Below are 15,668 nucleotides of genomic sequence, written 5' to 3'. Positions count from 1 at the left end.
TGTTTCATCAACAGCCTGATAGTCCACAGATTACACAATGCCTCCAGATGTGCATCGTAAACTACTAGTGGTCTTCCAGGGAACGATAAAAGCGTAGACTGTTTGAGACATTACTACCATGGAGGGAAGTGCGCATGGTGACAGTTGTATTCAATCCCGATGCAATTTCTGTGTTTCATCAACAATTTGGTGGTCCACAGATTACAGAATGCCTCCAGATGTGCATCGGAAACTACTACTGACCTTCCAGGGAACGATCAAAGCGTAGACTGTTTGCGAATTACTCCCATGGAGGAAAGTGCGCATGTTGGCTGTTGTATTCAATCCCGAATGCAATACCTGTGTTTCATCAACACTCAGATAGTCCACAGATTACAGAATGCCTCCAGATGTGCATCGGAAACTACTACTGGTCTTCAAGGGAGCGATCAAAGCGTAGACTGTTTGAGACATACCTCCCATGGAGGAAAGTGCGCATGGTGACTGTTGTATTCAATCCATATGCAATTTCTGTGTTTCATCAACACTCTGATAGTCCACAGATTAAAGATTGTCTCCAGATGTGCTTCGGAAACTACTACTGGTCTTCCAGGGAACGATGTAAGCGTAGACTGTTTCAGACGTTACTCTCATGGAGGAAAGTGCGCATGGTGACTGTTGTATTCAGTCCTGATGCAATTTCTGTGTTTCATCAGAACTCTGATAGTCCACGGATTACAGAATGCCTACAGATGTGCATGGGAAACTACTTCTGGTCTTCCAGGGAACGATCAAAGCGTAGACTGTTAGAGACATTACTCCCATGGATGAAAGTGCGCGTGGTGACAGTTGTATTCAATCCCGATGCAATTTCTGTGTTTCATCAACACTCTGATAGTCCACAGATTACAGATTGTCTCCAGATGTACATCGGAAACTACTACTGGTCTTCCTGGGAGCGATCAATGCGTAGACTGTTTGAGACATTACTCCCATGGAGGAAAGTGCGCATGGTGACTGTTGTACTCAATCCCGAGGCAATTTCTGTGATTCATCAACACTTTGAAGGTCCGGAGATTACAGAATGCCTCCAGATGTGCATCGGAAACTAACACTGGTCTTCCAGGGAACGATCAAAGCGTAGACTGTTTGAGACATTCCTCCCATGGAGGAAAGTGCGCATGGTGACTGTTGTATTCAATCCCGATGCAATTTCTGTGTTTCATCAACACTTTGAAGGTCCACAGATTACAGAATGCCTCCAGATGTGCATCGGAAACTACTTCTGGTCTTCCAGGGAACGATCAAAAAATAGATTTTTTGAGACATTACTCCCAAGGAGGAAAGTGCGCATGGTTCCTGTTGTATTCAATCCCGATGCAATTTCTGTGTTTCATCAACAGTCTGATAATCCACAGGTTACAGAAAGCCTCCAGATGTGCATCGGAAACTACTACTGGTCTTCATGGGAACGATCAAAGCGTAGACTCTTTGAGACATTCCTCCCATGGAGGAAAGTGCGCATTGTGACTGTTGTATTCAATCCCGATGCAATTTCTGTCTTTCATCAGCACTCTGATAGTCCACAGATTACAGAATGCCACCAGATGTGCATCGGACACTACTACTGGTCTTCCAGGGAATGATCAAAGCGTAGACTGTTAGAGACATTACTCCCATGGAGGAATGTGCGCATGGTGACTGTTGTATTCAATCTCGATGCAATTTCTGTGTTTCATCAACACTCTGATAGTCCACAGATTACAGAATGTCTCCAGATATGCGTCGGTAACTACTACTGGTCTTCCAGGGAACGATCAAAGCGTAAACGGTTTCAGACATTACTCCCATGGAGGAAAGTGCGCATGGTGACTGTTGTACTCAATCCCGAGGCAATTTCTGTGATTCATCAACACTTTGAAGGACCGGAGATTACAGAATGCCACCAGATGTGCATCGGAAAATACTACTGGTCTTCCAGGGAACGATCAAAGCGTAGCCTGTTTGAGAATTACTCCGATGGAGGAAAGTGAGGATGGTGACTGTTGTATTCACACCAGATGCAATTTCTGTGTTTCATCAACACTTTGAGGGTCCACAGATTACAGAATGCCACCAGATGTGCATCGGAAACTACTACTGCTCTTCCAGGGAACGATCAAATCGTAGACTGTTTCGGACATTACTTCCATGGAGGAAAGTGCGCATGGTGACTGTTGTATTCAATCCCGATGCAATTTCTATGTTTCATCAACACTCTGATAGTCCACAGATTACAGAATGCCTCCAGATGTGCATCAGAAGCTACTACTGGTTTCGAGGGAACGATCAAAGCATAAACTCTTTGAGATATTACTCCCATGGAGGAAAGTGCCCATGGAGACTTTTGTATTCAATCCCGATGTAATTTATGTGTTTCATCAACACTCTGATAGTCCATAGATTACAGAATGTCTCCAGATGTGCATCGGGAACAAATACTGGTCGTCCTGGGAACGATCAAAGCGTAGACTGTTTCAGACATTACTCCCATTTAGGTAAGTGCGGAAGGTGACTGTTGTATTCAATCCCGATGCAATTTCTGTGTGTCATCAACACTCTGATAGTCCACAGATTACAGAATGCCTCCAGATGTGAATCGGAAAGCACTACTGGTCTTCCAGGGAACAATCAAAGCGTAGACTGTTTGAGACATTACTCCCATAGAGGAAAGTGCGCATGGGGACTGTTGTATTCAATCCCGATGCAATTTCTGTGTTTCATCAACACTTTGAAGGTCCACAGATTACAGATTGCCTCCAGATGTGCGTCGGAAACTACTACTGATCTTCCTGGGAACGATCAAAACGTAGACTGTTTAAGAAATACTCCCATGGAGGAAAGAGCGCATGGTAACTGTTGTATTCATTCCCGATGCAATTTCTTTGTTTCATCATCACTCTGATAGTCCACAGATTACAAAATGCCTCCAGATGTGCATCGTAAACTACTAGTGGTCTTCCGGGGAACGATAAAAGCGTACACTCTTTGAGACATTACTACCATGGAGGGAAGTGCGCATGGTGACAGTTGTATTCAATCCCGATGCAATTTCTGTGTTTCATCAACAATTTGGAGGTCCACAGATTACAGAATGCCGCCAGATGTGCATCGGAAACTACTACTGGTCTTCAAGGGAGCGATCAAAGCGTAGACTGTTTGAGACATACCTACCATGGAGGAAAGTGCGCATGGTGCTGTTGTATTAAATCCATATGCAATTTCTGTGTTTCATCAACACTCTGATAGTATACAGATTAAAGATTGTCTCCAGATGTGCTTCGGAAACTACTACTGGTCTTCCAGGGAACGATCTAAGCGTAGACTGTTTCAGACGTTACTCTCATGGAGGAAAGTGCGCATGGTGACTGTTGTATTCAGTCCTGATGCAATTTCTGTGTTTCATCAGCACTCTGATAGTCCACGGATTACAGAATGCCTACAGATGTGCATGGGAAACTACTTCTGGTCTTCCAGGGAACGATCAAAACGTAGACTGTTAGAGACATTACTCCCATGGAGGAAAGTGCGCGAAGTGACTGTTGTATTCAATCCCGAAGCAATTTCTGTGTTTCATCAACACTCTGATAGTCCACAGATTACAGATTGTCTCCAGATGTACATCGGAAACTACTACTGGTCTTCCTGGGAGCGATCAAAGCGTACACTGTTTCAGACATTACTCCCATGGAGGAAAGTGCGCATGGTGACTGTTGTATTCAATCCCGATGCAATTTCTGTGTTTCATCAACTCTCTGATAGTCCACAGATTACTGAATGCCTCCAGATGTGCATCGGAAACTACTACTGGTCTTCCAGGGAACGATCAAATCGTAGACTGTTTCAGACATTACTCTCATGGAGGAAAGTGCGCATGGTGACTGTTGTATTCAATCCCGATGCAATTTCTGTGTTTCATCAACACTCTGATAGTCCACAGATTACAGAATGCCTCCAGATGTGCATCGGAAACTAACACTTGTCTTCCAGGGAACGATCAAAGCGTAGACTGTTTGAGACATTCCTCCCATGGAGGAAAGTGCGCATGGTGACTGTTGTATTCAATCCCGATGCAATTTCTGTGTTTCATCAACACTTTGAAGGTCCACAGATTACAGAATGCCTCCAGATGTGCATCGGAAGCTACTTCTTGTCTTCCAGGGAACGATCAAAAATAGATTTTTTGAGACATTACTCCCAAGGAGGAAAGTGCGCATGGTTCCTGTTGTATTCAATCCCGATGCAATTTCTGTGTTTCATCAACAGTCTGATAGTCCACAGATTACAAAATGCCTCCAGATGTGCATCGTAAACTACTAGTGGTCTTCCGGGGAACGATAAAAGCGTACACTCTTTGAGACATTACTACCATGGAGGGAAGTGCGCATGGTGACAGTTGTATTCAATCCCGGTGCAATTTCTGTGTTTCATCAACAATTTGGAGGTCCACAGATTACAGAATGCCGCCAGATGTGCATCGGAAACTACTACTGGTCTTCAAGGGAGCGATCAAAGCGTAGACTGTTTGAGACATACCTACCATGGAGGAAAGTGCGCATGGTGCTGTTGTATTCAATCCATATGCAATTTCTGTGTTTCATCAACACTCTGATAGTCCACAGATTAAAGATTGTCTCCAGATGTGCTTCGGAAACTACTACTGGTCTTCCAGGGAACGATCTAAGCGTAGACTGTTTCAGACGTTACTCTCATGGAGGAAAGTGCGCATGGTGACTGTTGTATTCAGTCCTGATGCAATTTCTGTGTTTCATCAGCACTCTGATAGTCCACGGATTACAGAATGCCTACAGATGTGCATGGGAAACTACTTCTGGTCTTCCAGGGAACGATCAAAACGTAGACTGTTAGAGACATTACTCCCATGGAGGAAAGTGCGCGAAGTGACTGTTGTATTCAATCCCGAAGCAATTTCTGTGTTTCATCAACACTCTGATAGTCCACAGATTACAGATTGTCTCCAGATGTACATCGGAAACTACTACTGGTCTTCCTGGGAGCGATCAAAGCGTACACTGTTTCAGACATTACTCCCATGGAGGAAAGTGCGCATGGTGACTGTTGTATTCAATCCCGATGCAATTTCTGTGTTTCATCAACACTCTGATAGTCCACAGATTACTGAATGCCTCCAGATGTGCATCGGAAACTACTACTGGTCTTCCAGGGAACGATCAAAGCGTAGACTGTTTTAGACATTACTCTCATGGAGGAAAGTGCGCATGGTGACTGTTGTATTCAGTCCCGATGCAATTTCTGTGTTTCATCAACACTCTGATAGTCCACAGATTACAGAATGCCTCCAGATGTGCATCGGAATCTAACACTTGTCTTCCAGGGAACGATCAAAGCGTAGACTGTTTGAGACATTCCTCCCATGGAGGAAAGTGCGCATGGTGACTGTTGTATTCAATCCCGATGCAATTTCTGTGTTTCATCAACACTTTGAAGGTCCACAGATTACAGAATGCCTCCAGATGTGCATCGGAAGCTACTTCTTGTCTTCCAGGGAACGATCAAAAATAGATTTTTTGAGACATTACTCCCAAGGAGGAAAGTGCGCATGGTTCCTGTTGTATTCAATCCCGATGCAATTTCTGTGTTTCATCAACAGTCTGATAGTCCAAAGATTACAGAGTGCCTCCAGATATGCATCGGTAACTACTACTGGTCTTCCAGGGAACGATCAAAACGTAGACTGTTTGAGAATTACTAACATGGAGGAAAGGGCGCATGGTGACTGTTGTATTCAATCCAGATGCAATTTCTGTGTTTCATCAACACTTTGAAGGTCCACAGATTACAGAATGCCTCCAGATGTGCAACGGAAACTACTTCTGGTCTTCCAGGGAACGATCAAAGTATAGACTGTTTAAGACATTACTCCCAAGGAGGAAAGTGCGCATGGTGCCTGTTGTATTTAATCCCGATGCAATTTCTGTGTTTCATCAATACTCTGATAGTCCACAGATTACAGAATGCCTCCAGATGTGCATCGGAAACTAACACTGGTCTTCCAGGGAACGATCAAAGCGTAAACTGTTTGAGACATTCCTCCCATGGAGGAAAGTGCGCATGGTGACTGTTGTATTCAATCCCGATTCAATTTCTGTGTTTCATCAACACTTGAAAGGTCCACAGATTACAGAATGCCTCCAGATGTGCATCGGAAGCTACTTCTGGTCTTCCAGGGAACGATCAAAAATAGATTTTTTGAGACATTACTCCCAAGGAGGAAAGTGCGCATGGTTCCTGTTGTATTCATTCCCGATGCAATTTCTGTGTTCATCAACAGTCTGATAGTCCAAAGATTACAGAGTGCCTCCAGATGTGCATTGGTAAGTACTAATGGTCTTCCAGGGAACGATCAAAGCGTTGACTGTTTGAGACATTACTCCCATAGAGGAAAGTGCGCATGGTGACTGTTGTATTCAATCCCGAGGCAATTTCTGTGTTTCATCAACACTTTGAAGGTCCACAGATTACAGAATGCCTCCAGATGTGCATCGGAAGCTACTACTGGTTTCGAGGGAACGATCAAAGCATAAACTCTTTGAGACATTACTTCCATACAGGAAAGTGACCATGGAGACTTTTGTATTCAATCAAGATGTAATTTATGTGTTTCATCAACACTCTGATAGTCCACAGAATACTGATTGTCTCCAGATGTGCATCGGGAACAAATACTGGTCTTCCTGGGAACGATCAAAGCGTAGACTGTTTGAGACATTCCTCCCATGGAGGAAAGTGCGCATGGTGACTGTTGTATTCAATCCCGATGCAATTTCTGTGTTTCATCAACACTCTGATAGTCCACAGATTACAGAATGCCACCAGATGTGCATCGGAAACTACTACTGGTCTTCCAGGGAATGATCAAAGCGTAGACTGTTAGAGACATTACTCCCATGGGGGAAAGTGCGCATGGCGACTGTTGTATTCAATCCCGATGCAATTTCTGTGTTTCATCAACACTCTGATAGTCCACAGATTACAGAATGCCTCCAGATATGCATCGGTAACTACTACTGGTCTTCCAGGGAACGATCAAAACGTAGACTGTTTGAGAATTACTAACATGGAGGAAAGTGCGCATGGTGCCTGTTGTATTCAATCCCGGTGGAATTTCTGTGTTTCATCAACAGTCTGATAGTCCACAGATTACAGAATGCCTCCAGATGTGCATCGTAAACTACTAGTGGTCTTCCAGGGAACGATAAAAGCGTAGACTCTTTGAGACATTACTCCCATGGAGGGAAGTGCGCATGGTGACAGTTGTATTCAATCCCGATGCAATTTCTGTGTTTCATCAACAATTTGGAGGTCCACAGATTACAGAATGCCACCAGATGTGCATCGGAAACTACTACTGACCTTCCAGGTGACGATCAAAGCGTAGACTGTTTGAGAATTACTCCCATGGAGGAAAGTGCGAATGGTGACTGTTGTGTTCAATCCCGATGCAATTTCTGTGTTTCATCAGCAGTCTGATAGTCAACAGATTACAGAATTCCTCCAGATGTGCATCGGAAACTACTTCTGGTCATCCAGGGAACGATCAAAGCGTAGCCTGTTTGAGACACTACTCCCATGGAGGAAAGTGCACATGTAGGCTGTTGTATTCAATCCCGAATGCAATACCTGTGTTTCATCAACACTCAGATAGTCCACAGATTACAGAATGCCTCCAGATGTGCATCGGAAACTACTACTGGTCTTCAAGGGAGCGATCAAAGCGTAGACTATTTGAGACATACCTCCCATGGAGGAAAGTGCGCATGGTGACTGTTGTATTCAATCCATATGCAATTTCTGTGTTTCATCAACACTCTGATAGTCCACAAATTAAAGATTGTCTCCAGATGTGCTTCGGAAACTACTACTGGTCTTCCAGGGAACGATCTAAGCGTAGACTGTTTCAGACGTTACTCTCATGGAGGAATTTGCGCATGGTGACTGTTGTATTCAGTCCTGATGCAATTTCTGTGTTTCATCAGCACTCTGATAGTCCACGGATTACAGAATGATTACAGATGTGCATGGGAAACTACTTCTGGTCTTCCAGGGAACGATCAAAGCGTAGACTGTTAGAGACATTACTCCCATGGAGGAAAGTGCTCGTGGTGACTGTTGTATTCAATCCCGATGCAATTTTTGTGTTTCATCAACACTCTGATTGTCCACACATTACAGATTGTCTCCAGATGTACATCGGAAACTACTACTGGTCTTCCTGGGAGCGATCAAAGCGTAGACTGTTTCAGACATTACTCCCATGGAGGAAAGTGCGCATGGTGACTGTTGTACTCAATCCCGAGGCAATTTCTGTGATTCATCAAAACTTTGAAGGTCCGGAGATTACAGAATGCCTCCAGATGTGCATCGGAAACTAACACTGGTCTTCCAGGGAACGATCAAAGCGTAGACTGTTTGAGACATTACTCTCATGGAGGAAAGTGGGCATGGTGACTGTTGTATTCAATACCGATGCAATTTCTGTGTTTCATCAACACTCTGATAGGCCACAGATTACTGAATGCCTCCAGATGTGCATCGGAAACTACTTCTGGTCTTCCAGGGAATGATCAAAGCGTAGACTGTTTCAGACATTACTCTCATGGAGGAAAGTGCGCATGGTGCCTGTTGTATTTAATCCCGATGCAATTTCTGTGTTTCATCAACACTCTAATAGTCCACAGATTACAGATTGTCTCCAAATGTGCATCGGAAACTACTACTGGTCTTCCAGGGAATGATCAAAGCGTAGACTGTTTCAGACATTACTCTCATGGAGGAAAGGGGGCATGGTGACTGTTGTATTCAATCCCGATGCAATTTCTGTGTTTCATCAACACTCTGATAGTCCACAGATTACTGAATGCCTCCAGATGTGCATCGGAAACTACTACTGGTCTTCCAGGGAACGATCAAAGCGTAGACTGTTTCAGACATTCCTCCCATGGAGGAAAGTGCGAATGGTGACTGTTGTATTCAATCCCGACGCAATTTCTGTGTTTCATCAACACTCTGATTGTCCACAGATTACAGAATGCCTCCAGATGTGCATCGGAAACTAACACTGGTCTTCCAGGGAACGATCAAAGCGTAGACTGTTTGAGACACTACTCTCATGGAGGAAAGTGCGCATGGTGACTGTTGTATTCAATCCCGATGCAATTTCTGTGTTTCATCAACACTTTGAATGTCCACAGATTACAGAATGCCTCCAGATGTGCATCGGAAACTACTTCTGGTCTTCCAGGGAACGATCAAAAAATAGATTTTTTGAGACATTACTCCCAAGGAGGAAAGTGCGCTTGGTTCCTGTTGTATTCAATCCCGATGCAATTTCTGTGTTTCATCAACAGTCTGATAATCCACAGGTTACAGAATTCCTCCAGATGTGCATCGGAAACTCCTACTGGTCTTCAAGGGAACGATAAAAGCGTAGACTCTTTGAGACATTACTCCCATGGAGGGAAGTGCGCATGGTGACAGTTGTATTCAATCCCGATGCAATTTCTGTGTTTCATCAACAATTTGGAGGTCCACAGATTACAGAATGCCACCAGATGTGCATCGGAAACTACTACTGACCTTCCAGGTGACGATCAAAGCGTAGACTGTTTGAGAATTACTCCCATGGAGGAAAGTGCGAATGGTGACTGTTGTGTTCAATCCCGATGCAATTTCTGTGTTTCATCAGCAGTCTGATAGTCAACAGATTACAGAATTCCTCCAGATGTGCATCGGAAACTACTTCTGGTCATCCAGGGAACGATCAAAGCGTAGCCTGTTTGAGACACTACTCCCATGGAGGAAAGTGCACATGTAGGCTGTTGTATTCAATCCCGAATGCAATACCTGTGTTTCATCAACACTCAGATAGTCCACAGATTACAGAATGCCTCCAGATGTGCATCGGAAACTACTACTGGTCTTCAAGGGAGCGATCAAAGCGTAGACTATTTGAGACATACCTCCCATGGAGGAAAGTGCGCATGGTGACTGTTGTATTCAATCCATATGCAATTTCTGTGTTTCATCAACACTCTGATAGTCCACAAATTAAAGATTGTCTCCAGATGTGCTTCGGAAACTACTACTGGTCTTCCAGGGAACGATCTAAGCGTAGACTGTTTCAGACGTTACTCTCATGGAGGAATTTGCGCATGGTGACTGTTGTATTCAGTCCTGATGCAATTTCTGTGTTTCATCAGCACTCTGATAGTCCACGGATTACAGAATGATTACAGATGTGCATGGGAAACTACTTCTGGTCTTCCAGGGAACGATCAAAGCGTAGACTGTTAGAGACATTACTCCCATGGAGGAAAGTGCTCGTGGTGACTGTTGTATTCAATCCCGATGCAATTTTTGTGTTTCATCAACACTCTGATTGTCCACACATTACAGATTGTCTCCAGATGTACATCGGAAACTACTACTGGTCTTCCTGGGAGCGATCAAAGCGTAGACTGTTTCAGACATTACTCCCATGGAGGAAAGTGCGCATGGTGACTGTTGTACTCAATCCCGAGGCAATTTCTGTGATTCATCAAAACTTTGAAGGTCCGGAGATTACAGAATGCCTCCAGATGTGCATCGGAAACTAACACTGGTCTTCCAGGGAAGGATCAAAGCGTAGACTGTTTGAGACATTACTCTCATGGAGGAAAGTGGGCATGGTGACTGTTGTATTCAATACCGATGCAATTTCTGTGTTTCATCAACACTCTGATAGGCCACAGATTACTGAATGCCTCCAGATGTGCATCGGAAACTACTTCTGGTCTTCCAGGGAATGATCAAAGCGTAGACTGTTTCAGACATTACTCTCATGGAGGAAAGTGCGCATGGTGCCTGTTGTATTTAATCCCGATGCAATTTCTGTGTTTCATCAACACTCTAATAGTCCACAGATTACAGATTGTCTCCAAATGTGCATCGGAAACTACTACTGGTCTTCCAGGGAATGATCAAAGCGTAGACTGTTTCAGACATTACTCTCATGGAGGAAAGGGGGCATGGTGACTGTTGTATTCAATCCCGATGCAATTTCTGTGTTTCATCAACACTCTGATAGTCCACAGATTACTGAATGCCTCCAGATGTGCATCGGAAACTACTACTGGTCTTCCAGGGAACGATCAAAGCGTAGACTGTTTCAGACATTCCTCCCATGGAGGAAAGTGCGAATGGTGACTGTTGTATTCAATCCCGAAGAAATTTCTGTTTTTCATCAATACTCTGATAGTCCACAGATTACAGAATGCCACCAGATGTGCATCGGAAACTACTACTGGTCTTCCAGGGAATGATCAAAGCGTAGACTGTTAGAGACATTACTCCCATGGAGGAAAGTGCGTATTGTGACTGTTGTATTCAATCCCGACGCAATTTCTGTGTTTCATCAACACTCTGATTGTCCACAGATTACAGAATGCCTCCAGATGTGCATCGGAAACTAACACTGGTCTTCCAGGGAACGATCAAAGCGTAGACTGTTTGAGACATTCCTCCCATGGAGGAAAGTGCGCATGGTGACTGTTGTATTCAATCCCGATGCAATTTCTGTGTTTCATCAACACTTTGAATGTCCACAGATTACAGAATGCCTCCAGATGTGCATCGGAAACTACTTCTGGTCTTCCAGGGAACGATCAAAAAATAGATTTTTTGAGACATTACTCCCAAGGAGGAAAGTGCGCTTGGTTCCTGTTGTATTCAATCCCGATGCAATTTCTGTGTTTCATCAACAGTCTGATAATCCACAGGTTACAGAATTCCTCCAGATGTGCATCGGAAACTCCTACTGGTCTTCAAGGGAACGATCAAAGCGTAGACTGTTTGAGACATTCCTCCCATGGAGGAAAGTGCGCATGGTGACTGTTGTATTCAATCCCGATGCAATTTCTGTGTTTCATCAACACTCTGATAGTCCACAGATTACAGAATGCCACCAGATATACATCGGAAACTACTACTGGTCTTCATGGGAGCGATCAAAGCGTAGACTGCTTCAGACATTAATCCCATGGAGGAAAGTGCGGATGATGACTGTTGTATTCACTCCAGATGCAATTTCTATGTTTCATCAACACTTTGAAGGTCCACAGATTACAGAATGCTTCCAAATGTGCATCGGAAACTACTACTGGTCTTCCAGGGAACGCTCAAAGCGTACACTGTTTCAGACATTACTCCCATGGAGGGAAGTGCGCATGGTGACAGTTGTATTCAATCCCGAGGCAATTTCTGTGTTTCACCAAGAATTTGGAGGTCCACGGATTACAGAATGCCTCCAGATGTGCATCGGAAACTACTACTGGTCTTCCAGGGAATGATCAAAGCGTAGACTGTTGCAGACTTTACTCTCATGGAGGAAAGTGCGCATGGTGACTGTTGTATTCAATCCCGATGCAATATCTGTGTTTCATCAACACTCTGATAGTCCACAGATTACAGAATGCCTCCAGATGTGCATCGGAAACTAACACTGGTCTTCCAGGGAACGATCATAGCGTAGACTGTTTGAGACATTCCTCCCATGGGGGAAAGTGCGCATGGTGACTGTTGTATTCAATCCCGATGCAATTTCTGTGTTTCATCAACAGCCTGATAGTCCACAGATTACACAATGCCTCCTGATGTGCATCGTAAACTACTAGTGGTCTTCCAGGGAACGATAAAAGCGTAGACTGTTTGAGACATTACTACCATGGAGGGAAGTGCGCATGGTGACAGTTGTATTCAATCCCGATGCAATTTCTGTGTTTCATCAACAATTTGGTGGTCCACAGATTACAGAATGCCTCCAGATGTGCATCGGAAACTACTACTGACCTTCCAGGGAACGATCAAAGCGTAGACTGTTTGCGAATTACTCCCATGGAGGAAAGTGCGCATGTTGGCTGTTGTATTCAATCCCGAATGCAATACCTGTGTTTCATCAACACTCAGATAGTCCACAGATTACAGAATGCCTCCAGATGTGCATCGGAAACTACTACTGGTCTTCAAGGGAGCGATCAAAGCGTAGACTGTTTGAGACATACCTCCCATGGAGGAAAGTGCGCATGGTGACTGTTGTATTCAATCCATATGCAATTTCTGTGTTTCATCAACACTCTGATAGTCCACAGATTATAGATTGTCTCCAGATGTGCTTCGGAAACTACTACTGGTCTTCCAGGGAACGATCTAAGCGTAGACTGTTTCAGACGTTACTCTCATGGAGGAAAGTGCGCATGGTGACTGTTGTATTCAGTCCTGATGCAATTTCTGTGTTTCATCAGAACTCTGATAGTCCACGGATTACAGAATGCCTACAGATGTGCATGGGAAACTACTTCTGGTCTTTCAGGGAACGATCAAAGCGTAGACTGTTAGAGACATTACTCCCATGGATGAAAGTGCGCGTGGTGACAGTTGTATTCAATCCCGATGCAATTTCTGTGTTTCATCAACACTCTGATAGTCCACAGATTACAGATTGTCTCCAGATGTACATCGGAAACTACTACTGGTCTTCCTGGGAGCGATCAAAGCGTAGACTGTTTGAGACATTACTCCCATGGAGGAAAGTGCGCATGGTGACTGTTGTACTCAATCCCGAGGCAATTTCTGTGATTCATCAACACTTTGAAGGTCCGGAGATTACAGAATGCCTCCAGATGTGCATCGGAAACTAACACTGGTCTTCCAGGGAACGATCAAAGCGTAGACTGTTTGAGACATTCCTCCCATGGAGGAAAGTGCGCATGGTGACTGTTGTATTCAATCCCGATGTAATTTCTGTGTTTCATCAACACTTTGAAGGTCCACAGATTACAGAATGCCTCCAGATGTGCATCGGAAACTACTTCTGGTCTTCCAGGGAACGATCAAAAAATAGATTTTTTGAGACATTACTCCCAAGGAGGAAAGTGCGCATGGTTCCTGTTGTATTCAATCCCGATGCAATTTCTGTGTTTCGTCAACAGTCTGATAATCCACAGGTTACAGAAAGCCTCCAGATGTGCATCGGAAACTACTACTGGTCTTCAAGGGAACGATCAAAGCGTAGACTCTTTGAGACATTCCTCCCATGGAGGAAAGTGCGCATTGTGACTGTTGTATTCAATCCCGATGCAATTTCTGTCTTTCATCAGCACTCTGATAGTCCACAGATTACAGAATGCCACCAGATGTGCATCGGACACTACTACTGGTCTTCCAGGGAATGATCAAAGCGTAGACTGTTAGAGACATTACTCCCATGGAGGAATGTGCGCATGGTGACTGTTGTATTCAATCTCGATGCAATTTCTGTGTTTCATCAACACTCTGATAGTCCACAGATTACAGAATGTCTCCAGATATGCGTCGGTAACTACTACTGGTCTTCCAGGGAACGATCAAAGCGTAAACGGTTTCAGACATTACTCCCATGGAGGAAAGTGCGCATGGTGACTGTTGTACTCAATCCCGAGGCAATTTCTGTGATTCATCAACACTTTGAAGGACCGGAGATTACAGAATGCCACCAGATGTGCATCGGAAAATACTACTGGTCTTCCAGGGAACGATCAAAGCGTAGCCTGTTTGAGAATTACTCCGATGGAGGAAAGTGAGGATGGTGACTGTTGTATTCACACCAGATGCAATTTCTGTGTTTCATCAACACTTTGAGGGTCCACAGATTACAGAATGCCACCAGATGTGCATCGGAATCTACTACTGGTCTTCCTTAGAGCGATCAAAGCGTACACTGTTTCAGACATTACTCCCATGGAGGAAAGTGCGCATGGTGACTGTTGTATTCAATCCCGATGCAATTTCTGTGTTTCATCAACACTCTGATAGTCCACAGATTACTGAATGCCTCCAGATGTGCATCGGAAACTACTACTGGTCTTCCAGGGAACGATCAAAGCGTAGACTGTTTCAGACATTACTCTCATGGAGGAAAGTGCGCATGGTGACTGTTGTATTCAATCCCGATGCAATTTCTGTGTTTCATCAACACTCTGATAGTCCACAGATTACAGAATGCCTCCAGATGTGCATCGGAAACTAACACTTGTCTTCCAGGGAACGATCAAAGCGTAGACTGTTTGAGACATTCCTCCCATGGAGGAAAGTGCGCATGGTGACTGTTGTATTCAATCCCGATGCAATTTCTGTGTTTCATCAACACTTTGAAGGTCCACAGATTACAGAATGCCTCCAGATGTGCAACGGAAACTACTTCTGGTCTTCCAGGGAACGATCAATTTATAGACTGTTTAAGACATTACTCCCAAGGAGGAAAGTGCGCATGGTGCCTGTTGTATTTAATCCCGATGCAATTTCTGTGTTTCATCAATACTCTGATAGTCCACAGATTACAGAATGCCTCCAGATGTGCATCGGAAACTAACACTGGTCTTCCAGGGAACGATCAAAGCGTAAACTGTTTGAGACATTCCTCCCATGGAGGAAAGTGCTCATGGTGACTGTTGTATTCAATCCCGATTCAATTTCTGTGTTTCATCAACGCTTTGAAGGTCCACAGATTACAGAATGCCTCCAGATGTGCATCGGAAGCTACTTCTGGTCTTCCAGGGAACGATCAAAAATAGATTTTTTGAGACATTACTCCCAAG

The sequence above is a fragment of the Schistocerca gregaria genome, unplaced genomic scaffold, assembly GCF_023897955.1.
Source record: "Schistocerca gregaria isolate iqSchGreg1 unplaced genomic scaffold, iqSchGreg1.2 ptg000178l, whole genome shotgun sequence".
Lineage (NCBI taxonomy): Eukaryota > Metazoa > Arthropoda > Insecta > Orthoptera > Acrididae > Schistocerca > Schistocerca gregaria.
This window is presented reverse-complemented; position numbering follows the sequence as displayed.